The following is a 26,579-nucleotide window of genomic DNA, read 5'->3' on the forward strand; positions in this document are numbered from 1 at the left end:
GGCAACGTATTCATGCTTACAAATATGTGCACACAATGGAAAAATTTGCATTTTCAAAAAATGTGTATCAAAATGCACACTTTTCCCATTTGAATGAAAAGAAAGCACACATACTCAGTAAAATTGGAACAAAATGATCCAAGCTTCATGGTGGAATTTAGAGAAAAAAGTTTCAATTTTTATCAGTATTTACCAAATTTGCACTTTCTAGACAGAGAGAGGGAGAGAGAGAGGATGTTTGATAGCATGTGCCGATTTCAAAAATGTACATGGACAATACATTTTTTGAAAAAATGCACAGACACACGTTTTAGTTGATCCAAGAAGAATACACACATTCCAAGATGTGTGCAATTGATGCATAGATTGGGAAAATGCCAAGAATATTTGGATAAGTTTTCATGAAAAAAGAACGAGATCACAAGCTGACAAGGACAGAAGGGATGGAATTTGGACAACTTTGATGAGCTTGAGGTTAGCTTGTACAATAACCTGCATAAAATATTGCACAGAATTGCTGAAGCTCACTGATCTCAACCCGATGTCTGCCTGCACGCACGTACGCACCCTTTTTACCATTAAGCTTGTCAAGAGGCCATCCTTGGCATGCCTGTGGAAGACCTCCCCTTCAACAAGGTGTCACTTCAGGTTGCAACGTTCTGGGAAGCCATGTCTGTTTTTTAATTGTGCATTCTTCCTACTTAAATATTTGCCTTTACGTGGATCATGCAGTTTGTTCATGCAGCCACCTCAGCATCAGATCACCTTTCGGCCACATATCCATTAGTGTTTCCGAAGTGTAATCTCCTTTTGTAAATCCCAGAATAGTATGCTGTGTATTCCCCCACCCGCAAATGACTCCCGTTCTGCTTTACTTTTGTCACAGCCCTTTACACTTAAGGGAGCAGAAAGGGAAGGTTAATTGGAGTGGCTAATTAAACATAGTGAAGCTAAAGAATTGGAACACTGGGACTTTTGTTTTGATATTTAGCAGCATTGCTCAACCCCAAGGACATAGATTTTGCCCATGGTCTGGTATTTTTAGAAAATTGTGATAGAGCCTGGAGATCGAGAAAAGAAACAAAAGAGTTGAGTGTTAATAACAATTGATCCCCAAAGGAGAAGTAATAACAATTATGACTAGTATGATTATTTGCAGCAGTTGAAAAATAAATTTCTTTGCATGTGTACTTTTTTTTCACTTCCCATTTAGGTTGAGATAAAGGATGTCAGAGAAATCATCAACAGACTCAAACAAGTACAAATGATTCCATGAATCCAACCTGCAGATTTCACAACAGACCAGCTTTTCCTGAGACACATGAATTCTAGGGATCTGCAAACTGATTTTTTAAATATATACTTGTATGCAAATTTTGCTGTAGACAAATATGTAAGATAAAAATCCACCAACTAGCAGTGCACATTTCCCCCCATAGGTTGCAGTGAGAAAATGCACATTTTTCGGAGAATTGTACATTTTGGGATTTGGAATTTGCACAACTCTGCATTTCATAGATTCGTGCAAATCTGTATGAATGCTTCTTCATGAGACATGTGTGCACATGCACACACTCACACACAGAGAATGGGGGGGAATGGGGGGGAGTCCTTAGATGCAATTGAAGCTCCTTCCACTGTGCTAGTGAAATCACTCAATCTGAGAGTGAGAGTCCGCTTGTTTTGGAAATGGAGCAAGGGGTTTTTTTTTTTGGGGGGGGAGTGCCAGCCCTGGTCCTTGGCCCAGTGGGGAGGCATCAGGAGAGGCAAGCTGGTCAGTTGGAGGGGCTTCATCTCTTGTATCGTCTTGCCCTCTGGCAGCAGGAGCCACTCTGAGGGTGGAGCCAGAAGCTTTACCACAAGGGAGGGACCCAGGGGCAGCTCCAGTTTGGATTCTACTCTTTGCATGAGCAGAGACTGCTCTTTTCAGCTTTGACAGAAGGCGATTTAGAGTGCAGGCTGTTCTGTTCCTTGAGGAGTCTCAGCAAGAAGCCTGGCATTTTCAAAAGGGCTTTGGAAGAGGAGGGAAGCAGAGAAGGGACCAGCTCACTACGCTGCAACTTGGATTCCCTGTGTGCCATGGTGCATCCTACCACCAGAGGCCATCACAGAGGGTCCGGTGAAGCGAATATTGTTGGGACCCCTCAGGCAAAGCAGTGGCCCTTCTGCAGTGCACCTTCCCAGTTGATGACCCCAGAGCTTCTTTCTGGAGACCAAGAACTGCAGTTCTGGCTGGCAGAAAAGAGAGGGAAAGAGGGGACATTGCCTGATGATCGGAGGGGCCAATGTTGCACAGCGCTAGAGCCTTCCATTCCAAAAAGAGGACTGCACAGCCTAAATAGGTAATCTTTTCTTGGGGCTTCTGAGGCTATGCTCTATTGTCCAGCCCACTTGGATCTTGGGTTTAAGTGCTGGGGTTCTCTGACAGATCTACCCCATCATAGTGTCATCCAGGGCAGAAGAATCTGATGGTGCCATATATTTGATGTAAAGGAAATAGGGGCAGAGTTGCACCTGCTCTCCTGGATGCTTAAAAGATATTTTGCAACTCGGAGGATCCCTTGCATCTTTGTTCTTCCATTCTCGTTCCTTTCCCCTTCCCCTTCCCCTTTCCCCTCTTGTATTTTTCACCTACTCTCAAGCAGTATTGCTGGGTTTTCCTACAAGGAAAAAGTGACAGAATTGGGGTGCCACCACCAGTCCTATGAATACTGTGAATGCTGATGCAGTGAGCCAGGTGACTGGACAAAGAATAATGTGTGGGTCCTATAATCATGCTATAGGAAAATGAATGGGCTCTGTGCCTAGGTCATGGGTTGATGAATAGGCCCTATACTTGCCCATGATAGAATGGCTCTCTGGTTTTTCCATGCTTGGGAACGGGGGAAGCTTTTTATGTGTAGTTCATTCAATTACATTCTGTGTGCAGACAAGAAAAAAAGAAGAACAAGCATCTTCATAGGCATTGCAGGAGAGTGGTATCTTTCCATATTCATGGTTGGGGAAAGCCTGCTGGATTTAGTGTTGAACATCAGCAAGTGCCTACTAAGTTTGCAAATCATTAGAGAAAGACTTCTCCCCCTAGTCTCAGATTAGGGAGCACTTCTGGGAAACACCTGGGTTCATACTTCAGGACTTAACCAAGAAATACAAAGCCCATGGGTAGACAGCCTGGTCTTAGTCACCCTGTTCAATGACACAGGTGCACAGGCTGATGTTTGAAAAGTTGTTGATGCTGATGATTGATGGTAGGGAACTTAGTAAGTGGGAAATTTAGAGTCAACAGTACAGATCAAAGTCAAATCAAAGCTGATGTGAAACAAGACAATAAACCCCACTTCCACCTTCCACTTTGTCTTCATTTTATCTTCTGCCCAGGAGATTTCAACAACCTTCAGAGTCCAGCTCAAAACTGTCCTGGGAACTATGAACCTACATAGCATGGAAGCGGTGCTGTAATGGATTAAGTTGCAACTGGCATTTTGAAGTATTTTGCCATGGAAATAATGATGCATGATAGAGCAGTAAGCAAGCCTTGGTTTCCAGGTTTAGTCCTACAGGGAGAACATTCCTTCAAGCCAATGGGGCTTCAGCTAGTCATGACTAACTGAAGTCACATTGAGTTTGCTAGGTCTACTCTATGGGTAGGTGATCTTCAGCCAGTCCAGGATCCAAATCTGGTCCTCTTGAACCGTAAATGAGTCCTCTTTCCATGGATAGCCATGCTCTCTTCCCCTGGCTCCAGCCATCAATTCTAAAACATCTCTCCTAATCCGTAGTTACTGGCAATGTCGCCTTCATTATCCTGGTATTTTTTCTGATTTTTCTTCTCCATTCCTGTTGCATTTGGCTCTGTCCACCAGCAGAATGTGAAGGCCAAGAACTTCTTCAAAACTGAATCCGGCCTTCAGGTTGCAAGAAGTTCCTCGAGTCTGCTGCTGCAATGTGCTGCCAAGTCATGTCTTGCTTGTGCTGAGCCTTTGGGTGAAAGCCCTCCAAAAAGCCCTGCCCTTCCCTGCTCTGCTCAGCTGTTCTCAGCTCACAGCTGTGCCTTCCTTTATGGAATCAGTCCATCTCCGGGCTGGCCATCCTTTTCTTTTCTGCCTTCAGTGTTCACTATCATGATTGTCTTCTCCAGTGAGTCTTGACCTCTCATGATATGCTCAGAGTACTGCTCTGGAATACACCCAGAGTGATATGGAAGGACCCCAAGGCAGCCTCTGCATGGGCAGTGCAGCACATAGTCCTCAACCCTTTCTTTCCCTTTTGTTGCTTTGTTTTGCTTTACAGAATGAGCAAAACTTTGTCTAGAGGGACAGGGACAGAGCAGGGGCTCTTTTCCGAGCACCAAATGCTTCCTTAATTGCCCCATCAAAATTTCATCTGAACCCAATTTACATACTGTTCAGACTTGACATTGCAGCAAAAATAAAATTATAGGCTGCAAAGCAAGCGAAGAGGCATAGTTTTCTTCCATGTGCATGTGTGGGTGTGCAGGTTTCAACAAAGTGGATAATGACTTCAGGATTAGCTCTTCTGTCATTTACACTCTCTCTGATTTTCTGGGAATGAGCGTCAGATTTTAGGAAATACGCTAGAAAATGTGCAGCAATACCTTGAATGTGCTGGCATCATCTTGTCGGAATGAAGTTAGAACTTGGTTGATGGTATATTTAAATAGATCAATCCCAGGCACATAAATAATAAAAAAGGCAAAAATCCTTTTTGCTTTTAACATGCAAGTCAGAATTTGGGGCGGGGGCAGGAAGAAGGACCCCCTCGCATGCATGTGTGCATGTTTATCCTTTTGCCAGCATTTCAGAACTAAGAGATAAAAATCGGCAAAATCTCCCCCCCCCCTTTTGACAAAGAACGCTAGTCAAAAACTGGGAAGCAGATGGCTGCTTATATATTTCTTTCTTTTTTTATTTACTGCAATACTAAAGCCACCATAAAAAAGCAAAGTTGAACAGACAGAGCTAATAATATAATCATTCAAAACACCTGCAAACAGTGCAGATGGGCAATTTCTGTCTGCAAAATCATCAGCAAAAGACCGCCTTCCCATATGGGCAAATCTATCTGCCTTGGAGCATCCAAAGCTTTGTCCCTTACCTTAAGAAAACCTGCACCAAGCATATGCAGTCTTTTTATAGCCTAGCAGAAGTGAGTCGGATCTGCTGGCTTATTTTTAGCTAAATATAACTTACAGTACCTATAACCTTCTGCCACCATGCTGAATTTGTCCACTGCTAAAAGAGCAGAAATCAGGGATTTAAAAAGTGGCCAGCATTCGGCAGAAAAGCAAACAGCTTTCTTTCTCAGTCAGTGTGTTTGCAGTTGGTTAATGTATATTAATGAACCAGCTTGTCCATGTTTCATTCCTAAATATCTTGCAATGAAAACTATGCCAGACAGACCCAAGGTGATGTTTTTCCCCTTCAAATTACAAAACTTAAAAGACAGGAAGGGAGGGAGATGCTCACTTTGAATCCTGGTTGCATTTTACCTTTTCTGAAAAGACCAAAATATTGCAGAGGATGGAGAGAGAGGCTAAGGAATGAAACACAGAGGTTCAGACCAGAGATGTCTGTACACTGAAGGGTGATCTGAGGAAATTGATAGGCTGAGGTTGTAAATCATTAGGATAGTGTTGCTTTTTATGCCAATTATAATTTGCCCTTTTTTTTTTTTTTTTTGGGCCATCTCAGCTGAAGATATTCAGGATGCCATACATGCTTCTGCTCACAGCTGTTTGAGCCTCACAACAGCCCAGTTGGTAGGCTGGGCTGAGAAATAGGACGTTAAGATCACTCCGTGAATGGCTGAGTGAGGATTTGAACCCAGATCCTCTCTGCTATAAAGAATCATGTTTTTTTCCCACCAGTTCTTCCAAATGCAGCTCATTCACCTCATTCCACAGCATAGCCAAGAGCCACTGAGAACCGTTTCCACTCCTGCCACTTGAGTTCTGTTTGGAGTCTCATTTCCTGGCCACACTTATAAGCAGTGCTGTGCCAAAACTGAATGCATATTTTCCTAACCATGTTCCTTCTTCTCATAGGAAAGTGATTCAAAGGGGAAGTGCATTTCAGTGAAATTCTGATAGTGGGGTGTGCTACTCTGGTACTTACTGGTACCCTCCCTGGCTCCCTTGTTTCAGTTGAAGATGTCAAAAGGTATCAGATGAAGGTTTCCCCATTCAGGACATGTGCACAGCCCTGGATGCTTCAGAGTGATGGAAAGAGGCTTAACTGAAGGAAATGTGCACCCGCACAAGTACAGTGTATGCACAAACACATGGAGGGAGGGAGGAACCAGCCTCAGATACGATGTGTTTAAAAAGAGATGCAAAGTAATTATTAGAATGCTTTAAGAACCAGGCACAAAAATGGAAGTTCCATGCATCTGTGTTCACACATCTGTGCATTTGAGAGGGTGAAACCTTTTTTTAAGAAATCAGAGGGCCTATTTCAAAATGTTCCTAGCTTATAGTTGCATCTGCATTTGGGTTGCTGGTCCCTGTGTGGGCAATATGTGTGTGCAATTACAAAAATAACCAAAACAGGTGAGGCTAGTCCTAGGGTTCCTAGTTCTTAGGGGCTGTTCCTGGGACTCAAATGTAGGAGTGCATTCTCAGGGCCTCAAGGCAGTAAATTTTAATCTTGAGGCCATTAGCAAGCCCCATATTGCTACCCTTGAAACCTGGGATTTTCAGGCATATTATGTTAAAAGCATTGTAAGATTTCACACATCTTTACAAAAGGGTAAAATTGCAACAGTTTAAGCTGCGGATGCACAGGACAATGTATTGCATTTATATATAAATGACAGTGTTTCTAAATTTGTATTACACTAATAAATTGCCACATTAGTTTTGATATTAATCTGTGCTGACTTTTGCACTTTCTTTGGTGATCGGGGGTGTGGAAAGCAGGGTAACGTTCTTCCAAATTTTCAAGAAGAAAAATGGGAAAGCCTCTCTCATAAAGGATGCTTGTTTTATCTGGTAGGTGGGGTCCCAATTCTCTCCTTCCATTCTCTCCTACGTATCAGATCTCTAGTGCTGACCCTTTACCGCTCTATCACACCCATGGACCAGAATGAATCATTGGGTTGTTTTCCTTTAGGAATTGGCAGTCTCATGTAATTGTGGGGTCCCAGTGCACACCTCTTTGTCCCCTATAGGAATGTTGGAGAAATTTATAAGGCATTCAAATGCTTCCAGACTTCTCCAGGACTCACTAAGGATTCTGCAGCAGAGCAGCTTTCAGAGGTCACATGAATTCACAGGGTTTGCAGATGAATTCTTTATTTGGGGAATTCTTGCACAAATTTAGCTGTGGGCAAATATGCAAAATAAAGTCAGGTGTACAAATGCGCAAATCACCCAATGCAGTAAGATCCTGCATGTTATGGGGGTGGAAACGTTTGAGGAATGCACATTTGTGCAAATTCCAAGTCTACAAACTGGAGTGAAAGTAACTTGCAAATCTGCAAACTGCCAGTGGAGCATCTTTCTCTCCAATCACACATCCTTCGCCTCCATCCTATGGTAAGCAGGCTTTGTGATACTCAAAATGTGGCTACCCTAACAGAGGTCTTTCAAGCATCATTCATGATGCTTGTTTGGAGGTTCTGGTGTGCCGAATGACATACTTGTACTATTGTTGTCTCTCATTTCCAGGAAAGTGTTTACTCAACAGCACAGGCCTTCCCTTTCATGGCTGGTAGAATTTGTGCATCCTTCTGAACCATAAGTGTCCTTGTAGTTGGCGTCCTGCAACAGCAGAGGGTTGGACTGCATGGCCTTCATGGCCCCTTCCAACTCTACTACTCTATGATTCTAAGTTCTCCAGACCCAACACCTGAGAAGTGCTGGGTCCTGGTTTTCTTGGGCAACATACCTGCAACGGGCCCCTTTCCTCACCACCAGCCTCTCCATCTGCTCTTCCTTCTCTTCTTTCTCTGCATGTCTTCCACTGGCTTGCTTCATTGGCAGAGAACCAGAGACCCAGCAGGCACTGCTCCTTCTTCTCGCCACCACCGCTGCCCAGGTCAGAGCAAAAGGTGCGTAAACAAGCAGATCGCAAGGGGGACATGGAGGAAACACTCCAAGCGGCTATTCTCAGTGGGCCACTGCCAGGGTGTGGACCCGCAGCACGAGTTCCACCAATCCAAGTCTTGACTCAGCCACGAACACCATGCAAGCCATGACTGATCTCCCAAGGATCAAGAATGGGTTCCGCTAGTCCCCTTTGCACATTCAGCAAGCGAGGGAAGGCAGAGGAGTGAAGCTGCAACATGGTTCCTGGGGTTTCTCACTGAGCTGTCCTTGCTTCCTTGTTCAAAGTTTCGTAGATTTCCTTGAATCTAACAATAATTTTAATAATTACAAAAACTGTGAACGCTTCCTTGATGGCTGGCTGTGTTCCCTGTTTTCCTCCAAGCAAAAGTCTCTGCTTTCATGTAATACATAAAAGAGCAATATTGCTCTGATGAACTAAGACACATGAAATATCTAATTAACATTAAAATATTGTCTCTTGTCATTAGCTTCACTTGCGCTTTACGTGTCAGCTCTTGAGAGACAGAAGGTTCGAACACTGGTGACCTGGGCCATGCAACGGGAAAAAAATTAACAATTTAAATGGTGTGCTCTAAGTGAATGACATATTACACAGTGTTATTTTCCTCTGCTGTTACTTAACTCCAGTACAATTTAAACAAGCCTGCATGAAATAAAATGCATATTTCTCTGAAAGAACAGGGAATACTTCTTGCTTTCATTTTCAAAGTGCAAAGCCATTAAAACATAATAACAGTAGTGCAATGCTATATATGCTCTCAGAAATCATATTGTGTTCAATAGTGTTTACACCTAGGTAGCTGTGCATAGGAGTGTAGCCCAGCCATGTACTCCTAGACTCACCTGGGAGCAAATCCTACTGAGAACAGACTCATAGAGTTCATATGGTCTCTGGAAGCATCCCTGGCAGATGTCCACCCAGCTTCTGCCTTAATATCTCCAGCCAGAGAGATCCCACTGCCTCCCAAGTCAGGCTATTTGATTAATGAATATCTTTCCCCATTAGAAAGTTTCTCCTAAACTTTTGCAAAATTCTGCTTTCCTGCACCTTCTACCCATTGGTGCTAATCCTGCTTCTGAGAGCCACAAAGCAGGAGTCTGTTCCATTGTCTGCATGACAGCGCGCCTGATATTTGAAGACAGCTTACACATCTCCCTTCAGTCTTCTCTTCTCCAGGCTAAACATGCCCATCTCTCATGACAGTTGCTAATTGGACTTGGTTTCCAGAACACCCACCACCCTGGTAGTTCTCCCAGAGACATTCAACTTTGTCAAGGTCTCTCTTAAAATGTGCCCTTCTGACCTCAGTCTGGTTAACTTTTCAGGATATGTGCATAGGATCGCACTGTAAGGTTTTTGGTGTGGTTGATGCCTTTCCAAGGGGGATACAAAGGAAGAACTGGGTTTTTTGCTCTGTGATAATGGTGCCAATAGAATATCACATTGTGCAGCAGGTCATTTATTCATTCATTGCTATGCTGTCCAATCAGTGAAGCTCTCTGGGAGGTTCACAAAACATGGACCTCAAATATAACAAAAGGCAGCATTGTTTTTCCCTGGTAGGCATGATTTTAAAAACAGTTCAACAGGTAAACCAACCTCAGTTCACAAAATATCAATTCAGATAGCTGGCATAAATGCCCTGCCATGCCACGAAATGCCCTTAAATGCCAGGGAGGAGAGGGCTGTCTTAGCTAGTGATGCAAAGATCCACCCAGAATTCAGCTCTCTTGCATTCAGCAGACTCCCTTCCCATGCTCAGCCCTGGCTTAGCAAGTGAGTCAAGCCAAGATCGAATCTGCAGGTGCTCATGAATGCCAGCGGGCTCTTCTTTGTGCTGAATTATTCTCCCACTAAGTATGCGATGCCTGCATGACAAGCACAACACACACAACCTATAGGTAGTACTAGATGTACATATGCAGTCCCCACTTTCACCTGCAGAATACAGGTGCAATGCCCTGTAGCACCCCAAAGCCCACAGATCAGGTGTTCAGAAGCAGCATTCCACTCACACTGGCATAATGTGCAATTTGGACTCACTTCCTGCCAGTTGTGGACATGCACACTGAGCGCAAGTTCGACTGAGGGGCGGGAGAAAGGGAGCCTGGGCTGGGAAGCCAAGCTGAGCAAATCTGATGGATCCTCACTTCTGAACTGGATTCCTCACACATGGCTGGCCTCACCCTGGCTCTGAGGTGATGATGAAGCCGGTGCCAAGCAAGCCTCAGGGGCCCTTGAGAGGCTCATCCTTAATGCTGCATGTTATGACAGCCATGAGTACACACGACAGTGGTGTAGTGGTTAAGAGCGTGGGACTGGGACTCAGGCGATCTGGGTTCTAGTCCCCGCTCAGCCATGGAGCCAACTGGGTGACTTTGGGCCAGTCACAGACTCTCAGCCCAACCTACCTCACAGGGTTGTTGTTGTGGGGATAAGATGGAGGAGGAGATGTAAGCTGCCTTGAGCCCTTTGTCGGAAAAAGGCAGGATATAAATTGAAAAATAAAATAAATAAATAAAAGAAGGCATCCGATATGGCACTTATACAATTTGACTTCCATAATGGCCCATGCACCATATCTTTGGTGGAAGGAAAATGTAAGCACAGATCATCCTTGTTTTCTGATTTCACACGACTTCCGGGCTCCGTTGCAGCCATGCGCATCAACCCAAAGATCTGGCTCAGAGCTGAATTCAGCTTTTGGAAATTGGTGCACTCCAGCGTGGAGCAGTTCGGCACTCCAGTTTGACTTGGACAGCAAACCCAAGTCAAGATTTAGAAATCTGAGGGTTCATGCTCCTCATTGGCTATCATAGGAAATGGTTAAAATGGTTACTACTGTCAGGACATGATAATATTTGTGGCCACAGTAGTCTCTTGGGAGAGAATTACACCTGACAAATCCTGGAAAAATAGGTGGAAGAGCTTTTGTGCTGCACAGCTTTGTGTTTAAGGAAGCTGAGCTAACTTCCACCATTTCAAGGAAAAGCTTCCCTTCTGGGGGATTTAAGCCTACAAAAAGTCAGAACAATAGCTTCGGGAGCTTGTGTGCAAAATCTGGTCTGTCATTTTAAGTGTATCCAAAACAAGAGACACTTAGCCTCTTAAATTTCTTGTCTACCATTGTTCTGAAACTGACCAATGGCACAGAAGTGGGAGAAACCTGCAAGTATTCAGGTGGACAGGTGCAGTAGTTTCTGTGGAAGAACTGTTCTCGGATTTGGGGAAGGGAGGGAACTGTTCCCCTTCCTTCCTCTCATGGCTTTTTTATTTGTTTGCTTATTATGGTCAATTTATATTTTCATGTCCTTTCATTTATTACATTTCTATGCCATCCATTAACTGAACATCTCTGGGTAGTTTGCAAAGATTAAACATGTACAAATATATGATAAAAAGCATATGCATACAAATAGATTTGTTTATTATTTATTTAGATATGCATTTATAGGCTGCCTATAACTGCTGAGACCTTCCTAGGTGGCTTGCAGTAAGTAAAACATATTAAATAAAATAAAACACATTAAAATATATAAGCATACAACATGAGGAGGACACATATTTCTTTGCATGATTAACAAAGAAACATACATAAAGACCTGATTAAAAAGTCATCATATGTGACCAAGCAGGTGAGAGAAGATAGGCTTAATTGGGTGCCGGAAAGGTGATAAAAGTTGTCCCAGGCAGCAATCGGAAGAGACATTCGAGATCAGAGCTTTCTCTTTCACTTTGCCAGAATCATTTCCTCCAAGACGTCCAACCAGCACCTGAGTGGGAAAGAACCAGACTAAATCCTGATAGACGGGGAGCAGGTGCTGGGAAGGAACATCTTGATGTAATCATGCATGCGATGCATCAATATTCTTTTTGTGCAGCCTTTCACTCATGGCCACAACACCCTCTGAAGCATTAGCAAGCACACAAATACAACAGTCTTGGTGCACATGATCGTGTTTGTTGATTCTCTTATGCACATCCATAAAGCAGGGGGCAGACAGGAATGAATGAGGGGGGGATGAAACTGGCAGCAAAGCGTGTATTCACAGAGCTGTACAGTGATAAAAATAATGAAATAAAAAATATGGGGACCTTGTCAAGTTCCAGATGGACTGATAGCTTCTAGATTCTCCCCTTCCCCCTTTTCAGCATAGCATTCTCCAGCTCTCTTTCATGGCTTTTTCTGGAGTTTGCTCTGAGCTGTTCCTTCCTAATGGAACGTGTGTTTTGTATTTGTGTGTTTTGTAATGTATGTGTTTTGGTACATGTATTTTACACCATGGAAAAGAGAGAGAAACCCCATGAAAACATTCTCTCCCTATACACAGAGAGGGCGAGAAAGTCACAGACACATTTTATGCACATACATTTGCAAGATCAGTTGTCAAGGGTCAAGTCAACAATTACAAGGTAAAAAGAAAGTGTTATTTTCTTATGGCATTAGTGAATTCTCAAAAGGCGCACGCTGTAACCAGAGCCTAAAGAAACACACACACACACGCACCTAGCAAAATCCCATAACCTAATCTCCAGCATCTTGACCGACAAAAGGTGCATCAAGAATTAAGCTGGAGCTCTTGCAAAACTTGCTGAAACTACTAACATTAAGCCCTGGAATTTAATCAAAAGAAAGAAGTCTTAATTCAAGGAAATTGTAGTGAAGAACATGCAGTGAATGACATTTTCCAAAGTGATGTGTGTATTTCCCCCCTTGTTCTTCCTTTCAAACCCTCTTTTACACAGTGAATGTCTTTCTTCTATCCCTGAAAGGAAGATGAGAATGTGGTTTTTTTCCCTTTTTCTGCCTTTTTTTTTGTTGGTGGCTGGCAGAAGCATCTTTATTTGGCTGGTTCCCAGCAAGGATCCCCTCTACCCTCGAGGCAACTGAATCACTTCACTCGGAGAGAAGTATTTCCCCCTGGTTCTCCGCTGGGCAGCATACATCAGCTTGGCTAAGGTTCCTGTGAAGAAGGGCAAGGGGGAACATTTGATCTGCAGCCTCTTGCCTTTCAGAACCTTCCAAAGAAGGCATTTGAAAGGCTGTGATTCCAGTCACAAATCTGGAATCCGAGCAAAACCCAGCTAATGCCTTCTTATCCATTCTTCAAGACACTTCAAGGAATGTTGCATGGAAAGTGGAAGGCAACAACCACCCCTGTGTTGGATGGCAATCTCTCATGTTGCACAGAGGGATGGGAAAATCTCTCAGTTTCATATTATCGTACATTTGATCTATCATCTACCTTTCTATCTGTCATCTATCATCAATCGATCAATCAGCAATCAATTCAACCATCCATCCATCAGCTCTCTTTCTCCATTTCAAATATCTACAAATATGGAAATGTTGTTAAATTCTTGTCAAAAATAAGCCAAAACAAATCTCTCACCATCTGCTGAAGCCACACCGAGTTGGTACCACTATTCATGGCTCTACTGGACCCAGGCTGATTCTCCTTTCCTGTTGGCTGATAATGGTAAATACTTCCTCCATTCCTGGAGTAAGTCTGACTCAGCATAAGGGGACTTCTTTCCACACAGGATTGGAATGCAAACCTGTGTGGCAGCAAGAACTGTATTGTCACTTAATAATAATGGAGAGGTTGCTGTATTTCTCATTTTAAAACTTTCCAAAGCATGCTGGAGATTTTTTGTTTTTTTGAGGGGGGGGCATGTATTTCCAGAGGAAAGATCAAGAACATTAGCATGTGCTGAACAATCCAAATAAACTACCATTACAGAGCCGACCAGGCCAGACTTCAAAAAATATGAGTAATTAAATCAGAATTTTGCAGCCCAGTCTATTTTTGAAAAATGTAGACTGAAGCTACCTATAACCAATTTTGCCCTTTGGGAGAATCACTGTGTGAGAAGCTGGCATGCATTAGTGCCAGATTGAAGTGAAGAGGAAAAATCTACTCTCCTTTGGCGTGCATCTTTTGGCAATATAAATAACCTAAACCTAATGAACAAACTGGTCAGTCTAAAATTAAATGAATGATCTCTCATTGCTTTCATGTTCCCACCAGGATAATCACAAAAGGTGATCTGTTTCAGCAAATCAATTAGGTTCTACAAGCTGGCTTATTTACAAAGCAGAGAATGTTCCAACGCCAGATTTCATCCCTCTCATTTGTACATTGGCAGTTCGGGATTCCTTTTTCTTCTTTTTCCAAGAGAAAAGCTAAAGTGCTCAAGTGTTGTTTAATCATTCTGTTTTTCCAAACAGACTGATGCTTCCTGAATCCAATTCTTGTTTGGGCTTTTCAGTCTGGGATTCCACTTTATCTAACCTGTGCACAGATAGCCCTTCCATGCAGGCAATTTCACCAAATTCCTCCAGGGGGAGAGGAAACTCAGAAGTTTTGCTCATGGAAGGTTGCCATTGGCAGAGACTTCAGTGCAGCATCATACCTTCTATCATGAGCATTTTCCTTTCATTTTGCTGCTGTTGCAGGTGAAGGATCAGCATCAGCCATGCCAAAGGGTGTCCCTCCCGTGTTGCAACCACCACCATGCAGATGTGAACGGGCCGTGCGGAGGAGGTCCAGGGAGCAGGGGAACTAGTGCTGAACCAAGACCACGGCCTCAGATTTCCTGAAAGCTCTCTTCCTCTCATGAAAGAAAATCCCATTGCTCAGGATGATTGACAGTTATTTTTGGTGATGTGTTTGAGCTTATCTATGCATTCAAGGCCACCAAGAGTTCTTGGTGGGTGTTTTCCTTCTATCACAAATCTTTCTGTGGCTCCCCAGGCTGCCTATGTTTCCAGATCTGAAAAAAGCCCTTTTAATGTGCCAATTTTAACTGAAGTGTGGGAAGCCAAGGAGGCACCAGTCTGTCTGGAAGATGGTCCAGGAGTACACCTTCTATGATATCAAAAGAGGATAAGAGATCAAAGAGTAAAAGGGTTTCCCTCTCCGTCTCCATCTCCCTCTCCCCAAGAAGTTAATCCATCAGAGTGACCAAGACCAATGCTGTCCCCAAATTGGGCCTGAGCCCAGGATGGAATAGATCCAGATAATTAGTTTTATTCAGGAGCATCTGCTGCTGAGATACAATTCTCTCAAGCATTTGCCCATGAAGGGGGTATTTATGACTAGGCAATCCTTGCCAGGAATTTCCAGGTTTTTTCAGGAGAGGTTGCATCACAGCCTCTTTTAGGACAGCAGAAATGACACCATCATACAACACACACCACTCCTTTAACCCATCCAGTCAACTCCCTGCAGCAATAGCCTTGAAGCATCAAGAGAACATGTGAGGGATCATGCAGATGTTCATACATACAGTCTCAAAGAATGGGAACCATTCTTTCTATGAATAAAAACAAGATGGTTCACTGCACACCTCGGCAGACAAAGTAACAATACTGTTACTGTGTTCAGTCTGGGATAAAGGTAGGTTATTGTGTCCTCAAGGTATTTGGCAAATTTGTTGCAGGGAGTCTGTGAAATATTCAATGATAGATTCACAGGGATGTATGAAAATAATGCCCAGACCACTTGGAAAAGCTCAGCTGCTTGAGGATGCAGTGGGAGAGCAAAGTAAGGTGGTTTTGTTGCCTTCTTAAGCTCAAAATAGGTGTACTTATGAACTCTTATGCATGTTCAGTCACCCTTGTGGTAAGTCTTACTCTGCTTGTGCTCCAGCCATCTCCCAGCCTGTTTCATTATCTGGACCCTTCCGTAAACCAAGAGGCCATCCAAGCTCCACAGTGCTGAAGGGCAGGCTAAGCAGCATTTGTGCCATGGCCCTTCCTTGCTTCTAAATGTGATGAGAACCTCAGCAGGACGGGAAGCTCTGGCCAATGGGAAATCCCCCCGAGCAACAGCAATCTGCCAATTTGCCAAGGGCAGGCACCTTAATGGGCTCCCACCTCTGCAGGAAGTGATTGGTACGGTGAGCCTAAACTTGACCAGGAAGTAGTCCGACCATGACAATGGATGTTTTGTACACATGCACATTATCTCAACCTCCTCCTTCATAGCCTGATGCAAAGAGCACATCAAGGGCGAACCCTGCCTCATCCGTTGGGCTCGTGGCAAACTGAAACAGCTGAAGGAAGTGGACTGGAGGTCACGAAATCCAAGCCAGTCATGATCAGGCAACCTCAGGATGGAAACTGAAGTTCGCCAGGACCAAGCTTCTAGGGTTCTCCAAAAGCACACCCAAGACTACTTCAGCAGTAAGAAGCCACCAGCATCCCCAGTCTGTCTCTTTGGTCCAGCACAAGGTACATGACAGCATAGACCATCCCAGGTTTCCTAATATGCAGGAAAGCACTTTTAAGGACCATATGTGATGCATTTTCTATTTTTTCCCAGGTGTGTAAGTGGCCACTCTAGCAGAAGCCAGGAGGGCACAGGAGCTGGGTGATTTTGTGTTGATGTAGAAAACTCGAGTTCACTTCCCACTCCATTCTAAACGTAGATAGAGCAAGCCCCATCCTAAGGCAATCTGAGGCTACTGCATCCTACATAATCTTGTGGACGTCAAGTCATGAAGACAACCCTGCGAGAGCCTATTATCCTGCGCAGGCTCCACACAGCTATCCTTTTTCACTGAGGGATCTCCCACCAGCAGTTGTCTCATGTCAGTCTTTGTGCATGTCAGGCCAGGTGCCACTTTGAATGCCAACGTGCTCAGGGCCAGACCTGAGATCCTTCTATAACTCTCTCTGTCTCTCTCTCATGCTCGCATCATAGGCCAGAGGTGGGCAACCTGGCACCTTCAGTTCTTTGGGACTAGAACACCCCTCGTCCTGGGCCACATCACCAGGAGTTGTGCTCCAAGTCACCAGGAGCACTTTGAGTAGCCTAACCCTGTTGGCATGCCCTCCCTCAAAGACTGGGAGGATAGAAACAATGCTCTGAGCTCCTTGGATAAAGGAGATATACATTAATTAAAACACTAAGAAAGCACTTAGCACTTGAAGCATTTGCTAGCAGTGAAGCAAGACATGCAGTCTCACATTTGCCTGCTGCTTGGCAGGCATCTTCTGTTCATTCAGCAGGAGATCCTTGCTATATCTTTGGCTGTAGGAACCACTGGAGCAAATATGGACTAAATCACACCTGAGACATAGAACATGCCGTGTCTTCATGTGTTACCACGTGAAAGTTATTTCACAAGCAACAGCCTTCCCTTCCATTTCCTCACTAATCTAATGGACCATATTGTGGCTCTCCCCCTCACTAACCATGCTTGGGATTTTTCAGACGAGATGCTGAGCAGGCAGCACCAGTTTGAGCAAGTGGATACCAGCCCTGTGTGTTTGGGATGACAGCTGAACAGCGTCTTTATTTCACTGTTCTTCATTCTCCAATCAGGTACATCCTGAGAGACAGTCGAGCGCCATCTTATATATGTCCACTTAGAAAAATGCCCAGTTGAGTTCAACGGGACTTGCTCCCAGGAAAATGGGCATAGCTTTGCAGCCTGGGGCAATATTCAGTTCATTACCCCATCATCGGTTTAATAACTGCTAGGTGATGTGGTGTGTGTAATCAGATTAGATTTATCATATACATATATATATGGGCACACACACACACACACACACACACACACACAGAGAGGGAGGGTGGGAGGGAAGGAGTTCTGGACAGCCTTACAGTCTCATTGAAAGTGATAACAGTTCACGAAAGTGTAACCACACAAAGATCTGTCCTCTGAGATCCGCAGGAAAATTATCAACACTGCGACATTTGTCACATCTTTTCACAAGAGATGTCATTTACATGCAGGTGGCTTGGTTATCTTGTAGAGTATGCAAACAAAGTTATAAAATCTACACATTAAAGCAAGGAAGAACACTCTGTTCTTTGGCTTTTGCAGTGTACAGTATTCTATACTCCCATATCAAAATTGCATCTATTTTAATATACGGTAATTACACCAGAAAGGATTTCTGTCTCGGGAGATGATGAATGTCTCAGTCCGGGCACAGTGTAGCTCTTCATGTGGTCTTCATTGTTGAACAATTGCACAAAAGAAATTGCTATTGAGCCTTGCTGGCAACCAGCAGTTGGGAGATGCTTCTGAAGGTTATTAAATGCCTGTACCTATAGAACAAGACTACCTTCCTTGATGATGAGCTTTTGTTAAGTGCTAACGAAGCAGAGCAATTAATCGCATGGTCCCATATGGCAGATCTTTGGTCAAGTATGAGTTGCAGATCACATACATATGTCACTTTTGGGGAATGTGAATTGCTTCATTTTTTTACATCCAAAGATCAAGATGGAATCCCAAGGAGCAACCCTGCTGAGTTAAATGGCTTCCTCAAATCTCATGGATCCCTAAAGCATTTCAGCAGGCCAGAATTGAGTTTACAGCCACAGGCTGAAAGCTCCATGCCTCATTCTTCAGTGACAAAGCAGAACTCACAGCTCCCTGGTAAAGCAGGTTGGGCTACCTGAGGGGCCTTCCACACCTGTTCCTTCTGATCCCTCCCCTGCCTTTGCTCTCCTCCAGGGAACAGAAGTGTGTGTGTCACATGTCCTGTCCTCAGGCGCTAAGCAAGGTGGGGAAGATATTGCCCCATCACCTGCACTGGAGCAAGATTCAGTCATCAGTCCAGCTTCCTTCTGTGCATGGAAGGGAGAGCACGACCTTGGGCCAGTCCCCGGCAGGAAAGTGCTTTGGGTCTTTTCTTCATAACTCCTTATGTCTCATTCTGAGCTCCTTGGGAGAAGGAGAAGTGCACATTGGAAATGTGTCTGGTCCTTTCAGGGTTGAAAGGATGCCTAGTCTAATTCTGGTTTCAAGATCAAGAGCCATAAAAAGAGAAATCAGGGAACCTGGAGTTGCCTATCAGTGCTACGCCTCCTAGATGGCAAGAGGCACCTTAACTTCACTGTGCTTACCATATTTCCATTTTAATGATAGGCATGCATGCCTGTACTCATACGGGTGAGCACCTGGAATTCGGTTGTGCAAATGTGTTTGCCTTCTATCCTCTTCCCTCATGCCGCATTTCCTAGTGGCTATCCTAGGACACGCTCTTTGTTCTTTTCTTCTTAGAACTATCCATTGACAACCTGTGGTTCATTGGCATTGGCATTTGAGCTCCCTAACACATACCCTGCCAATTCTCCAAGCTGCCACTTCTATAGTACCGTCTTCCTCCCCTTACTTGGCAAATTCTAACTTCGCCCATTCTGCATCTCTCTGTTTTTCTGTTAGGCCTATGAGAACCATGTGCTAGGGAGCTGGTATATTAAGCAGGGCTTCCCCCCTCTCTTGTGTAAAGCATCTCTTTCTCTGTGTGCACATTAAAATAAAATACAGTCTGTGTCTGTTTGGGGGCTTTGATGCATGTTTTCAGTAAATCACCATGGCTAGAAGTAAATATTACCACTTTTGCGGAAATGCAGTGCATGCAACAGTCTTTCCCATCCATGTTCACAATTGCCAGTGTGCACAGGTGAGTGAGGCTTTGGAGCACCAGGGGAGAATGATACAACTAGACCTTGCATTTTGAGGTGGTACTAACTAAAGTAGCATGGATTTCCATTTTCAAATCCAACCATCATGTGCATGTTTGAATTAGCGGGATGTTTTTGTGGAAAGACAAAGAAGAAACAACAATATAATGACTCTTTCTGCTTTGCATTCTGTGCCTGGGCAAAACTCTACAAAACCCAAAGGATCTATAGGGTGGCACATGGTCTTGTGTGCCAACTTAGAGAGGTCACCAATTTCCACTTCACCTTTCAGCTAGCGCAGGTTATGTCGGACACAGTTTTCCTGCCTCAAGGCACACTTAACATGACAATTTTTGGGGCTATTGGCATAACGCTGCTTTGACCTATGTTTCATATCGGCCTACCAGTGCTTCTCCTGGATGCTTTGCCACTGGGTTTTAGGGTGGGTTTTTGTGGATGGGGTGGTTTACTCCTCTTCCTGGCAATGCAAACAGATTAGAAAGACCTGCAGTGGACCTCTTCTTGTGCCCCAAATGCCTGGGGTCCAAAAGTACCTCAATGACTTCTTGTTATGCAGAAGATTTGCATTAAACGTTTTCTCTCAGAATGTTTGCTTTACAGAAATAAAATCTTTAAAGGAAAGCTGATATAATTTGTGAGCATGGTGACTGCCCTGCAATTGGCAATGACCTAAGTATGACTTAATGGAGGCCTACTTATGTGTAAGTCATACAATAAAATGAGGGTCAAATGTGACCAGGATATGGTAGGTTCATGTATTTCACAATGTTTTGGAGATGATTAAAAGGATCACCCTCCTTCTCTGTGTCTCTCATGTTCTTGGTGGATGTGTGGGGCAGGAGGCATGATATATAACTCAAATTATTTCCATTGTCAGCAGGACATTGTGGGAGCACAGACATTTGGGCTGTTGTGACCTGCTGCAGGGGAAGGGGAAAGAGAAGGGTTTGAGAGTATAATTCCTCAACCAGCACCTTATCCACAGTATTTCTAGACAAGTACTTTTCTCTGTTGGTTCTATAGTTCAGAAAACCTGAAGTTTCTGAGACAAGTCAGACTGTGTTTAGGCTTTGTTGATGAATTGCAAATAAAATGTCCATGGCTCTGTTGCTTTCTGAGTTTCTTTTCTAACACTGTATAAAAATGAATTGAAATAGTTTGGGGTGTAGGTCAGATATGCATTTATACCAAATAAATCTTAGACACAGTTCAAACAATGTCTCTGTCTGATGTTGAAATGAAAGGATGCCTGCCATCTTTCTCTCTCCCTCCCCCTGCTGCCCATATTTTATTACAATGTATGGTTCTCCTTCAAACAATGGATCCCTGGCCATGAAGTGAGAGCTATTGTCAGATTAAGTGGAGCCATATGTGTACAGCTGAAATGCATACACTGAAGTGACCCATCCAAATAGAAGTGAGATATACAAAAGAGACAAAAGAGGGGAAAGACAACAGAGAATATAGAAATAACAGGAGACTGTGAAATACAACTGGAAGGCCTTGCTTCTCTCTCTGTTTCTAAGACTGAAGGTCAACTGACTGCAGCTATGTTAAAAAAGGTACCTCTGAGGGAAAAGGAGACCAAAACATAAAAAAAGACCAGGATACCCCTGGGCATGTGCTCAGACCAGGAATTCGCTTTTAGCATGATTACTTAGCCTGCCATCCTTTTGCACAGAAATCAGCTCCTTAATTTCAGAATCAATGCTCAGGTTTACAGCCACCTAATATGGGGATGAGGAGATGAGGAAAGCTGTTTCACTGGGGGGCTGATGTTACATTGTCACAGTTGTGGTTAATCAGCTGGAAGTAAAATCTTTCATACAGCCTGAAGTACCTGATCCTGCCTAATCTGGGAAGCTAAGCAGGGTCAGGCTGGGTTAGAATTTGGCTGGATGACTTAAGTATTTGATTTGATGATTATGGTTGTAAACTGTCCATTGAGCTTCAGCTATGTGCAGTACAGAAATATTAATACTACTCCTACTACTAATGATAATAATACCTCTCAGGGTCAGTCTGAGATATGCAGGTACCTTAATGGATGCATGAGATACTTCTCCTGTGCCCACACACGTGTACAGAAGTTGAAAGGACAGCCGTTGGGTCTTATTTTGACACTGCAGAAAAGACACCATCAGCTGTCATCACCGAGGGCAACAGGCTAACTTTGCGAGCACAAACTAGGTTTGAACCATCTTTGTCTCATTGCAGCTGAGGCAGTCTCCATGGCTCAGAGTGTGTTCTACCAGCTCTGGTTGGTGGCCCAGCTGCACCCCAAAATGGCCAGGGGTGTTCTGTAATCTATGTTCTGGTGATCTCTAAATTAGATCGCTTCACAATCCTTTGTGTGGGGCTTCCCATGAAGACTGTTCTAAAGCTGCGGTTCATGCAAGCTGCAGCAGACAGGCTAATAACGAGGACCTGGAGCGCCTGGGGCTGTGGCGCTCAGTTGAGCGAGAGACCCACATCTGGGGCCCATGTGGCCAATGCTCTAATGACCCATTTCCTGACTTCTTTCTTCCATTTTCAAAGGTTGAACCACTTTTCCTAAGGCTTAGTTACTGGTGGCAAGAGCGGGTGCTGACATTTGGCTTTGATGCTTTTGCCTTCAACCTCACCAGCCACTGGAATGTAGCTCTTGCAAACTTCTCCAAAATGCAATCCAGGCTTTGGGCTGAAAGGGTTTCTTCACTGATGCTCTAGAAGGTATGCAAGGTACCATGAGAAACAGTAGCCCTGTATCCCTGCCTACTCCCTTCCCCAGTGACATCTCCCAACAGAAACTGCTGTGGCCATAACAAGAATCTCACCATCGATGCTCTGTGAATTACGGTAAAATTCAGGGTACAAGAAAGCAAAAGATCCCTAAGTAAGTTGTAGGCAATTGCAGGCTTTGTCTGATTCCTACAGATGTTCAAGCATGTCAAAAAGCCCCAAACTCTGGTTTTAAGCTGTGTTTTGCTTGTTCCCTTTTCTCTCATATGTTCTTTCTCTTGTTCCCTTTTTCATATGCAGCCTTGTTTCTCTTTCATGCAAGCAGTAAAAGTATGCCTTTTTGTGCATGTGTTTTTCCAAACTGCACACTTCCCTCTCTTTGACTTGAGTGCGAATAAGCTATTATTTTGAAAAATGCAGATTTCACCATTCCAATATGTAAATGCTTTTCTCAGATGGAATCCTAAATTTGGGAATGCACTTTTTTAAAAAGGGCAGGGTTGTGAACAGGACAAGTGATGATTCAGGCACTGAAGTAAAAGTTGTGGGCAGCTCGCATTAGCAGAGAAGGAGTGGTGAGGAAGTGTCGCTGTGTCATTTTCAACAACACTCATCAGCACTAATGTCTTGCTGTGGCCTGAATAGCTGGCCTCAGGGTTCTGTATTCTGATCCCAGCTCACAAGCTCCCCTTTTGGCTGGGTGTAGTTTCCACACACCATCTTGAGGCTTCCCACCCTGTGTGTGTTAAGTAGTGCTGAAAATTAGCCTTCTCTCTGTGAAAGGCAGACAGCATTAAGGGTTTTCCTCTTTCCATCCAGACAGGAAACTTATAATGGGGATGAATTTGTAATTACACACATGTCAGAAGAGAGAGCATGATATTTTGCAGGGTCTTTATTGAGCAGTGCTTTAACAGTTTTTTGTTGCTTTTCTGTTTTGGTTTTATTTTTTGCTTGTAGGGGAAGTGAAGCAAAAGTGGGGAAAAGCTTTATGGGGCATTATCTTTTGCATGGGACTTTTGTAAGTCTTGCCCAACATTCATCACATTTTTTTTTCTTTTTGGTTCCATGTTTTTCCGATGTGCTACTTGCTGACAACCTGCTATCCTATGATTGATGTACTTATTTCTACTAAACTATCACTAACCAAGCATGTCATTTTTATACAGTAAGTGTATATTCAATTTTCTTCAGTTTTGACTACTAAACTGTCTCAGCAGTGGAATAAATACATTGGAGGAGGTTAGGAAGGTCTCCTGGAATTCATGCAGCCACCTTGATGGGGTTTTTTTTCTTTAGGGGTCAAACATTTCTCATACTTGGCTAGAGTTTGGCATACTTTGTTCTCTCATTTTTAAAAGCTGATCTGAACAAAAGGATGCTCTTATTTCCCAAAGATTTGGATACATCACTGATAGGAAGGCCATTCATGGAGGGTTTGCTATTGTTTGTTTAAGAAAAAGGTATGAGTGGATTCTCATGCAAATAAAGATTCTTTCCAGGCTTCCAGGTAGAATTCATGTTGCACAGAGCTGTTGATGTAGTATGGTGCAGTTGGAAAACACAAGTTCAAATCTCCGGTCAGGGCAAAATATAGGTGGCATAGAGAATCCAGTTCTGGATTATCCCATTTACTGCTTCTTTTCATTAATATTTTATTGGAGCAGTAATGATGAGGTTTCCTCCCCCCACCCACCCAAAAAAATGGTCTCATCACAAACTAGTCCCATATGGGGGATACATATGGACATTTAGGACCCTCACCCCTTGTGTATTTTATGTTGAAATATATGATCATGATTCCCATGTCAGTTGGATAGGAGAATCAGTCAAGCTCAGTTTCACATAGGATCTTGTATTTCCATTAAATTCATTTGACCTTGTTTCCACATTTTGACTTTTTTAGGTATTTGTTTTATTCCACACAAAAATGTGAATGTATTTCATGGGCATTTTTCAAAATCTATCATTTTTTCTCAAATCTATGGGCAAGTTTTTTTTTCAAATGTTCACAAAATAAGCAAAATGTGTACCATCTCACAAACATTGGAAAAATTTGGATTTCAATATCTAACTGCATTCTGGTTCATGGTCCAGGAAATCTGCACTGAATTGTGAACTGAGCAAAATGTTCACTGAACCCTGATGTAGTTTGGCAGTCAGTAGAGAAGTTTAATGCCTGCTCTTGAGCAAGGCCTCATTTTTCAGCATTGCCTGTTTCATACATGGGCAAGGAGCTCAAATACCTTCTGGGACCTGTAGGGGAAGGCTTGTTCTTGCCAACCAGTTGGACATAACAGAAGATTCCAAAGTCTAGACACATTTCTAAGGGCTGGTCCGCTTAATTTTAGCTAAATTTGAATGACCAATCAATTGCCAGGAAAGGCCCCATGCTCTGTCATCTAGGTGACTGCTCCAGTGCTTTGCATAGGCTGAGCTAGTAGGACCCCTGACCTCACCCCTTCCGCTTTTTATTACACCATGCAGAAACAGGCATAGAGTTCCCTGCTTCTCTCAAGACAGAGAATGACACTCGGCCAATGCCAGGAGAAGCAGCTCTCCCCAGTGCGTGTGAACTCCACCTTTGCTGTGCAACATGTCCGTTGCCTCAGATGGAAATGGGAAGAGCCACCTTTCTGAGTGCTGGCTGAGTCCTGACTCCTGGGGGAATCCAAGGTGGTCTGTAGCCCAGAGAGAAACCCTTCACAGACCAAATAAGGCCCACATGGAAAAGATTTTGCATTCCTGGTCTAAGGCACTCTGCTACCCTGGAAAATCAGCACAAGACAGCCATGGGCTCTCCCGGAATAGCACTTATTTTGCAGAAACCTTTGCAGCCACTTTTCAGTGTTAAGCCTTAGGATACCCTTTCTTTCTTAATTTCCCTGTTAAGTGCTTCTCCCTCTTCTTCTCAATCTAAACCATCTTTGCAGAGTGTGCTTTTATAGCCAGGTTCTTAACATTTTTAAATACACACATGCATAACATTTTGCCCCCTCCCCAATTCCCCTTGGGCTCTCAAAAAGCTGAGAGATAAAGCTATGCAGAGCCAGCCCTTATCTTCCAGAGAGAAAATAAGGAGAGCTAAAGGGAAATGTCTTCTACGTAGAAAGCCATTTTCTGTTCTTCTCTTCCCACTGTGTGCCAAATCAGGGCATCTGTTCCTGCTGTTCCTCAGTTCTCCCATCCAGCGTGTTTTTCAACTTCCTAGGAACATTTGTGGTTCTTAAATCCAAAGGTCATGTTTAACATTAGAAGGGTAGATTTTTCTGCTGTTGTTTGAAGGCAAAGAGGAGGAGGAGAAGGCAACAGATGAGGGAGAGCTTGGGCTCATTTCCGTTGGAAATTGTTGGCTGTTGCAGTGTCTCTCCCCCCCGCCCCAATTTCTCATTTAATCCCTCATTTGCTTTCACATCTAAAATAGATCTTCAAACATTTCAGCACACATCGCAGGAATCCCATTCAATGCCTCCAGACTGTGGATCGGCAAGGGTTAAAAAGGAAGATTTGTGACCCTCCTGCCCGCTGATTCCACACATTCAGCAGGGCGAACCGTCCCTCCATCCTCCATTCACAGCAAGGAGAAGGAAGCACTTTTGTCAGAGCCAAGAGGAAACTCAAGTTGCATTGAAACCCTGCAAGGCTGCTTCTCCACAGAAGCTCTTACAGTAAATACTCAAAATCCTCTTGAATTATATATGATGGTTTTATGCAGAGACACAGGGAGCTCTCCAGCCACCAAATTCTATTTTTCCCCCTCAGTGCTTCCAACGGTGAACCCAGACCTTCCTGTGTCCAGTAAGTTATTCCGGCTAGCTGCTTGTCATCTTTATGCAAATTTGAGACTCAGGGTGTTTCCAGACAGACAGCTCCTAGAGTGACCAGCCAAAAGGTATTATGAACCTATTCTGTCTTTTCCGTCTCAATGGATATTTTTGCAGGAAGAAAAAACACGGGAAAACATAGTAGGTGTCATGCTTACAGTGGTAGCAGCTCTGAGGTTCAGAGGTCTAGACAGGGCCAAGCCGAAAAGCAAGGTCCATGTGTAGTACAAAGGCAAACACAAGGCAATCCAGGGGAAAAGAGGGCAAATATTTGAGCCAGAGAGCAGATAAGCATCTTTCCGGCACCTTGCGATTGGAATGGAATACTGTCGAGTCTGACATGTGATGTGGAGTTCCACTTGGAGCACAGCTGGAGACCACCTGAGAGAAGGACTTCTCATGAGCAGAGCCCTGTTCATGATGCAGCTCTGCTCACTAGTCATGCCCATACCCCAGGTGTGTGTTTCTGTGTCTGGCAGCCCACTGAA

The sequence above is a fragment of the Varanus komodoensis genome, unplaced genomic scaffold (assembly GCF_004798865.1).
Source record: "Varanus komodoensis strain SLA01 unplaced genomic scaffold, ASM479886v1 scaffold19, whole genome shotgun sequence".
Lineage (NCBI taxonomy): Eukaryota > Metazoa > Chordata > Lepidosauria > Squamata > Varanidae > Varanus > Varanus komodoensis.